The sequence below is a fragment of the Arachis stenosperma genome, chromosome 10 (assembly GCF_014773155.1).
Source record: "Arachis stenosperma cultivar V10309 chromosome 10, arast.V10309.gnm1.PFL2, whole genome shotgun sequence".
In the NCBI taxonomy this organism is placed as follows: domain Eukaryota; kingdom Viridiplantae; phylum Streptophyta; class Magnoliopsida; order Fabales; family Fabaceae; genus Arachis; species Arachis stenosperma.
In genome coordinates this window covers 81,592,033-81,599,555 of record NC_080386.1, presented here as the reverse complement: position 1 = coordinate 81,599,555, position 7,523 = coordinate 81,592,033, and the positions used below count along the sequence as shown (strand labels likewise).

The following is a 7,523-nucleotide window of genomic DNA, read 5'->3' as shown; positions in this document are numbered from 1 at the left end:
ACCCTCTTTTGGGAGGCTGGCCATTCGGCCATGCCTAGACCTTGTTCTTATGTATTTTCAACGGTGGAGTTTCTACACACCATAGATTAAGGTGTGGAGCTCTGCTGTACCTCGAGTATTAATGCAATTACTATTGTTCTTCTATTCAATTCCGCTTGTTCTTTGTCCAAGATATCACTTGTTCTTCAACTTGATGAAGGTGATGGTTGTCACGGATCATCATCATTCTCACTCATGAACAAAGTGACTGACAACCACTCTTGTTCTACAAGCAATCAAGGCTCAGTGAATATCTCTTGGATTCTTTAATCGGAGTCTTCGTGGTATAGGCGAGAACTGATGGCGGCATTCAAGAGAATCCGGAAGGTCTAACCTTGTCTGTGGTATTCTGAGTAGGATTCAATGATTGAATGACTGTGACGTGCTTCAAACTCCTAGCAGGCGGGGCGTTAGTGACAGACGCAAAAGAATCGATGGATTTTATTCCGGCCTGACCGAGAACCGACAGCTGAATTCCGCGTGCTGTGACAGAGCATATGCAATCGTTTTCACTGAGAGGATGGGAGGTAGCCACTGACAACGGTGAAACCCTACACGAGCTTGCCATGGAAAGGAGTAAGAAGGATTGGATGAAGACTGTAGGAAAGCAGAGAGACGGAAGGGAAGGCATCTTCATACGCTTATCTGAAGCTCTCACCAATGATATACATAAGTATCTCTATCTTTATCTTTATGCTTTATTCATCATCTATACCCATTTGAGTCTGCCTGACTGAGATTTACAAGGTGACCATAGCTTGCTTCATAGCAACAATCTCCGTGGGATCGACCCTTACTCACGTAAGGTTTATTACTTGGACGACCCAGTGCACTTGCTGGTTAGTTGTGCGAAGTTGTGTTTATGCCATGGTATTGAGCACCAAGTCTTTGGAGCCATTACCGGGGATTATTTGAATATGGACAAAGTAGTGATCACAATTTCGTGCACCAAGTTTTTGGCGCCGTTGCCGGGGATTGTTTAGTGTATGGACAACTGACGGTTCATCTTGTTGCTTAGATTAGGTATTTATTTTTTTCGAAATTCTTGAAGATGAATTCTAGAGTTTCATGATGATTTGTTGAAATCTGGCTGGCTGAGAAGCCATGTCTAATCCCATTGGACCGAGGTTTCAACTTATCATCACAAAAGCTTATTGAATTTTTATCAATCTTGCTTTTGGAGCAATGATATGCTAAGGCTTGGCTGGCCTTTGGCCATGTCTAGTGTTTTGGACCGAAGCTTTCTTTGAGAGCTTGGCTGGCTGTGAAGCCATGTCTAATTCCTGGACCGGAGTCTTAGACTAGCATTGCACTGATTCCTGGAATTCCCATTAAGAATTTTGATATCTTTTTCCACTTAATTTTCGAAAATCACAAAAAAAAAATTTCACAAAATCATAAAAAAACCAAAAATATTTGATGTTTCTTGCTTGAGTCTAGTGTCTCATCTTAAGTTTGGTGTCAATTGCATACATTCATTCATGTGTCTTAAGGATCTTCAAGTAATTCTTGATGATTTCTTACTCTGATCTTTGAATTCTTTTGACTTGAGTGTTTATGTGTCTCATATAGTGTCAGTAGTATACAAACTGCTAAGTTTGGTGTCTTGCATGCATTGTTATTTGATTCTTGTTGCATTTTGATTATTAAAAATCCAAAAATATTTTTAATTTGTATCTTTTCAAGTCAATAATACAAAGAATTGAAGATTCAGAACATACTGCAGAGGAATCACACAGAAAAAGCTGAGCATTCAAAAATGCCCAGTGAAGAAGACAGACTGGCGTTTAAACGCCAGCCAGGGTACCTGGTTGGGCGTTTAACGCCCAAAAAGGGTGCATTTTGGGCGTTAAACGCCAGAATGGATACCATTCTGGGCGTTTAACGCCAGGATGGCACTAGGGGGAAGATTTTGTTTTCAAAATCAATTTTTTTCAAGTTTTCAAAGTTTTTCAAAATCAAATCTTTTTCAAATCATATCTTTTCAATCAAATGTTTTCAAAATCAATTTCTTTCCTTTTTCAAAGATACTTACTAACAATTAATGATTTGATTGAACATCTCAAGTTTGTTGCCTTTTCTGTTGAGAGAGGTTTAATGTTTGAATCATATCTTTTCTTGTTAGGCAAGTCATTAATTTTTAAAATCAAATCTTTTTAAATTGTTTTTCAAATCATATTTTTTTAAAAATTTGTTTTCAAATCAAATCTTTTCAATCATATCTTCTTAACCACATCTTTTTCAAAATAGTTTTTCAATCAAATCTTCTTAATTTCTAATTTAAAAATCTTTTTCAAAAATCACTTGATTTCTTTTTCACTTTGAATTTTCGAAAATTATCAATCAATTTTTCAAAATGTTTTCAAAATCTTTTTAATTGAATTTTCGAAAAATCTTCTTCCTCTCTTCCCACATCCTTCTATTTATGGACTAACACTATCCCTTAATGCAAAATTCGAACTCCATCTTCTTTGATAAGTTCGAGTTTTCTACTTCTGTCTTCTACTTTTCTTTTCCTCTGACACCTCAAGGAATCTCTATACTGTGACATAGAGGATTCCACATTTTCTTGTCCTCTTCTCTTTCATATGAGCAGGAGCAGAGACAAAGGCATTCTTGTTGAAGCTGACCCTGAACCTGAAAGGACCTTGAAGCGAAAGCTAAGAGAAGCTAAGGCACAACTCTCTATTGAGGACCTGACCGAATTCTTCAAAGAAGAAGAACCCATGGCAGCCGAAAACAACAACAATGCCAACAATGCAAGGAAGGTGCTGGGTGACTTTACTGCACCTACTCCCGACTTCTATGGGAGAAGCATCTCTATCCCTGCCATTGGAGCAAACAACTTTGAGCTTAAGCCTCAATTAGTTTCTCTAATGCAACAGAATTGCAAGTTCCATGGACTTCCAATGGAAGATCCTCATCAGTTTTTAGCTGAGTTCTTGCAAATCTGTGACACAGTCAAGACTAATGGGGTTGACCCTGAGGTCTACAGACTGATGCTATTCCCTTTTGCTGTAAGAGACAGAGCTAGAATATGGTTGGACTCACAACCTAAAGATAGCCTGGACTCTTGGGAAAAGCTAGTCAATGCCTTCTTGGCAAAGTTCTTTCCACCTCAAAAATGGAGTAAGCTTAGAGTGGAAGTCCAAACCTTCAGACAGAAGGATGGAGAATCCCTCTATGAAGCTTGGGAAAGATACAAACAATTAATCAGAAAGTGTCCCTCAGACATGCTTTCTGAATGGAGCATCATAGGTATTTTCTATGATGGTCTCTCTGAACTATCCAAGATGTCTTTGGATAGCTCTGCTGGAGGATCTCTTCATCTGAAGAAGACGCCTACAGAGGCTCAAGAGCTCATTGAAATGGTTGCAAATAACCAATTCATGTACACTTCTGAAAGAAATCCTGTGAACAATGGGACTAGTCAGAAGAAAGGAGTTCTTGAGATTGACACTCTGAATGCCATACTGGCTCAGAACAAGATATTGACTCAACAAGTCAATTTGATTTCTCAAAGTCTGTCTGGAATGCAAAATGCACCAAGCAGTACTAAGGATGCTTCATCTGAGGAAGAAGCTTATGATCCTGAGAATCCTTCAATGGAAGAGGTGAATTACCTAGGAGAACCCTATGAAAACACCTATAATTCTTCATGGAGAAATCACCCAAATTTCTCATGGAAGAATCAAGAGAGACCTCAACAAGGTTTCAATAACAACAATGGTGGAAGAAACAGGTTTAGCAATGGCAAGCCTTTTCCATCATCTTCTCAGCAACAGACAGAGAATTCTAAGCAGAACCCCTCTGACTTAGCAACCATGGTCTCTGATCTAATCAAAACCACTCAAAGTTTCATGACTGAAACAAGGTCCTCCATTAGGAATTTGGAGGCACAAGTGGGACAGCTGAGCAAGAAAGTTACTGAACTCCCTCCAAGTACTCTTCCAAGCAATACAGAAGAAAACCCAAAAGGAGAGTGCAAAGCCATAACCATGGCCGAATTTGGAGAGGAGGGAGAGGAAGTGAACGCCACTGAGGAAGACCTCAGTGGGCGTGCACTAGCCTCCTCTGAGTTCCCCAATGAGGAACCATGGGAATCTGAGGCTCAAACTGAGACCATAGAGATTCCATTGGATTTACTTCTGCCTTTCATGAGCTCTGATGAGTATTCTTCCTCTGAAGAGGATGAGTATGTCACTGAAGAGCAAGTTGCTAAATACCTTGGAGCAATCATGAAGCTAAATGACAAGTTATTTGGAAATGAGACTTGGGAGGATGAACCTCCTTTGCTCACCAAAGAACTGGATGACTTGTCTAGGCAGAAATTACCTCAAAAGAGACAAGATCCTGGGAAGTTTTCAATACCTTGTACCATAGGCACCATGACCTTCAAGAAGGCTCTGTGTGACTTAGGGTCAAGTGTGAACCTCATGCCTCTCTCTGTAATGGAGAAGCTAGGGATCTTTGAGGTACAAGCTGCAAGAATCTCACTAGAGATGGCAGACAACTCAAGAAAACAAGCTCATGGACTTGTAGAGAATGTTTTGGTGAAAGTTGAAGACCATTACATCCCTACTGATTTCATAGTCCTAGAGACTGGGAAGTGCATGGATGAATCTATCATCCTTGGCAGACCCTTCCTGGCCACAGCAAAGGCTGTGATTGATGTTGATGGAGGTGAACTGATCATTCAAGTGAATGAAGAATCCTATGTGTTTAAGGCTCAAGGATATCCCTCTGTCACCATGGAGAAGAAGCATGAAGAGCTTCTCTCAAATCAGAGACAAACAGAGCCCCCACAGTCAAACTCTAAGTTTGGTGTTGGGAGGCCACGACCAAACTCTAAGTTTGGTGTTGAACCCCCACATTCAAACTCTAAGTTTGGTGTTGGGAGGTTCCAACATTGCTCTGAGTATCTGTGAGGCTCCATGAGAGCCCTCTGTCAAGCTACTGACATTAAAGAAGCGCTTGTTGGGAGGCAACCCAATGATTATATTTTATATAGTTTCTTTTGTTATTTTATGTTTTTTTGTAGGTTGATGATCATAAGAAGTCACAAAATCCATTGAAAAAGCAAAAACAAAATGAAAAACAGGAAGAAAAACAGCACACCCTGGAGGAAGATGTTGCTGGTGTTCAAACGCCAGTAAACCTAGCAGTTGGGCGTTTAACGCCCAGTCTGGCACCTTTCTGGGCGTTTAACGCCAGAAAGGGGCACCAGACTGGCGTTAAACGCCAGAAAAGGGCAAGAACCTGGCGTTAAACGCCAGGAATGGGCACCAGCTCAGCGTTTAACGCCAGAAATGGCTCAAAACGTGATTTTGAGCAACATTTGGTGCAGGGATGACTTTTCCTTGACACCACAGGATCTGTGGACCCCACAGGACCCCCACCAACCCCACCACCACCCTCTCTCTTCTTCCCCATTCACCAATCACCTCCATACCTCTTCCCCAAAAACCCCTCACCTATCAAATCCCGTCTTTCTCTTCACCACTCACATTCATCCTTCATAAATCCCCACCAACCTCACCCTTCAAATTCAAACCACTTTCCCTCCCAAACCCACCCATAATGGCCGAACCCCATCTCCCCTCTCTCCTATAAATACCCTTCTTCACTCCTTCATTTTCACACAACCTAAACACCACTTTCCCCCTCCTTGGCCGAATACATAAGCCACTCCCTTCTTCCTCATTTCTTCTTCTTCTACTCTCTTCTTTCTTCTTTTGCTCGAGGACGAGCAAACCTTTTAAGTTTGGTGTGGTAAAAGCGTTGCTTTTTCGTTTTTCCATAACCATTTATGGCATCCAAGGCCGGAGAAACCTCTAGAAAGAGGAAAGGGAAGGCAAAAGCTTCCACCTCCGAGTCATGGGAGATGGATAGATTCATCTCAAGGGTGCATCAAGATCACTTCTATGAAGTTGTGGCCTTGAAGAAGGTGATCCCCGAAGTCCCCTTTTCACTCAAAAAGGGTGAATATCCGGAGATCCGCCATGAGATCCGAAGAAGAGGTTGGGAAGTTCTTACCAACCCCATTCAACAAGTCGGAATCATGATGGTTCAAAAGTTCTATGCCAATGCATGGATCACCAAGAACCATGATCAAAGTGTGAACCCGGATCCAAAGAATTATCTTACTATGGTTCGGGGGAAATACTTGGATTTTAGTCCGGAAAATGTAAGGTTAGCATTCAACTTGCCCATGATGCAAGGAGATGCCCATCCTTACACTAGAAGGGTCAACTTTGATCAAAGGTTGGACCAAGTCCTCACAGTCATATGTGAAGAGGGCGCACAATGGAAGAGAGATTCAAGAGGCAAGCCGGTTCAATTGAGAAGGCATGACCTCAAGCCCGTGGCTAGAGGGTGGTTGGAGTTCATCCAACGCTCAATCATTCCCACTAGCAACCGGTCCGAAGTTACTCTAGACCGGGCCATCATGATTCATAGCATCATGATTGGAGAAGAAGTGGAAGTTCATGAGGTCATAGCCCAAGAACTCTATAAAGTGGCGGACAAGTCTTCCACCTTGGCAAGGCTAGCCTTCCCTCATCTCATTTGTCACCTCTGTTATTCAGTTGGAGTTGGCATAGAAGGAGACACCCCCATTGATGAGGACAAGCCCATCACCAAGAAAAGGATGGAGCAAACAAGAGACCCCTCTCATCATGAGATCCCTGAGATACCTCAAGGGATGCACTTTCCTCCACAAGACTATTGGGAGCAACTAAACACCTCCCTAGGAGAATTGAGTTCCAACATGGGACAACTAAGGGTGGAGCATCAAGAGCACTCCATTCTCCTCCATGAAATAAGAGAAGATCAAAGAATCATGAGAGAGGAGCAACAAAGACAAGGGAGAGATATTGAGGAGCTCAAGCACTCCATAAGACCTTCAAGAGGAAGAACAAGCCGCCATCACTAAGGTGGACCCGTTCTTTAATCTCCTTGTTCTTTATTTTGTCTGTTTTTCGAAATTTTAGTGCTTTATGTTATCCATGTTTGTGTCTTATGATCATTAGTGTCTTAGTGTCTATGCCTTAAAGTTATGAATGTCCTATGAATCCATCACCTTTCTTAAAATAAACAATGTTTTTAATTGAAAAAGAAAAGAATTGCATGAATTTTGAATTTTATAACAGTTTAATTATCTTGATGTGGTGGCAACACTTTTGTTCTTTGAATGTATGCTTGAACAGTGCATATGTCTTTTGAATTTGGGGTTCATGAATGTTGGCTCTTGAAAGAATGATGAAAAAGGAGACATGTTACTGAGGATCTGAAAAATCATAAAAATGATTCTTGAAGCAAGAAAAAGCAGTGAATACAAGAAAAAAAGAGAAGAAGGCAAACGAAAAAAAAAAAAGAAAAGGAAAGGAAAGAAAAAAAAAGAAAAGAAGGAAATAAAGTTGTGATCCAAGGCAATAAGAGTGTGCTTAAGAACCCTGGACACCTCTAATTGGGGACTTTAGCAA

At 41.1% G+C, this 7,523-nt stretch overlaps 1 non-coding gene across 1 annotated transcript; it reads right to left on the bottom strand.

Annotated features, from left to right (window-relative positions):
• Positions 1–3,170: 3,170 nt before the first annotated feature.
• LOC130959254 (small nucleolar RNA R71) lies at positions 3,171–3,278 on the bottom strand. Its single transcript, XR_009078347.1, has one exon. It is a non-coding gene; the product is annotated as a small nucleolar RNA R71 (small nucleolar RNA).
• Between the last annotated feature and the right edge of the window lie 4,245 nt (positions 3,279–7,523).